The sequence below is a fragment of the Parus major genome, unplaced genomic scaffold (genome assembly GCF_001522545.3).
Source record: "Parus major isolate Abel unplaced genomic scaffold, Parus_major1.1 Scaffold825, whole genome shotgun sequence".
NCBI classification, from domain to species: domain Eukaryota; kingdom Metazoa; phylum Chordata; class Aves; order Passeriformes; family Paridae; genus Parus; species Parus major.
Genome location: NW_015379702.1, coordinates 4,607 through 5,694, shown reverse-complemented (window position 1 = coordinate 5,694; position 1,088 = coordinate 4,607).

Genomic DNA, 1,088 nt, shown 5'->3' with positions numbered 1-1,088 from the left:
GTGTCCATCCAGTGTCCATCCAGTGTCCATCCAGTGTCCATCCTGTGTCCATCAATGTCGATCCAGTGTCCATCCAATGTCCATCAGTGTCCATCCAATGTCCATCCAGTGTCCATCCTGTGTCCATCCTGTGTCCATCCTGTGTCCATCCAGTGTCCATCCAGTGTCCATCCAATGTCCATCCAGTGTCCATCACTGTCCACCCAGTGTCCATCCAGTGTCCATCCCAACATCCCAGTGTCCACCCAGTGTCCACCCAGTGTCCATCCAGTGTCCATCCTGTGTCCATCAGTGTCCGTCACTGTCCATCCAGTGTCCATCCCAGTGTCCATCCCAACATCCCAGTGTCCACCCAGTGTCCATCAGTGTCCATCCAGTGTCCATCACTGTCCACCCAGTGTCCATCCAGTGTCCATCACTGTCCATCAGTGTCCATCCAGTGTCCATCCCAACATCCCACTGTCCATCCAGTGTCCATCCTGTGTCCATCCAGTGTCCATCAGTGTCCATCCAGTGTCCACCCAGTGTCCATCCAGTGTCCATCCTGTGTCCATCCAGTGTCCATCAGTGTCCATCCTGTGTCCATCCAGTGTCCATCCAGTGTCCACCCAGTGTCCATCCAGTGTCCATCCAGTGTCCATCCAGTGTCCACCCAGTGTCCATCCAGTGTCCATCCAGTGTCCATCCTGTGTCCACCCAGTGTCCATCCAGTGTCCATCCAGTGTCCACCCAGTGTCCACCCAGTGTCCATGCAGTGTCCATCACTGTCCATCCAGTGTCCACCCAGTGTCCATCCAGTGTCCACCCAGTGTCCATCCCAGTGTCCACCCAGTGTCCATGCAGTGTCCATCACTGTCCATCCAGTGTCCATCCAGTGTCCATCAGTGTCCATCCTGTGTCCATCCCAGTGTCCATCCCAGTGTCCATCCCAACATCCCAGTGTCCACCCAGTGTCCATCCAGTGTCCATCCCAGTGTCCACCCAGTGTCCATCCAGTGTCCATCTCAGTGTCCATCCATTGTCCACCCTCCGCCCTCCGTCCATCCCCGCCCGGCCCCTCCCCCAGCCCCGTTTTTGGGCTCTTTTCC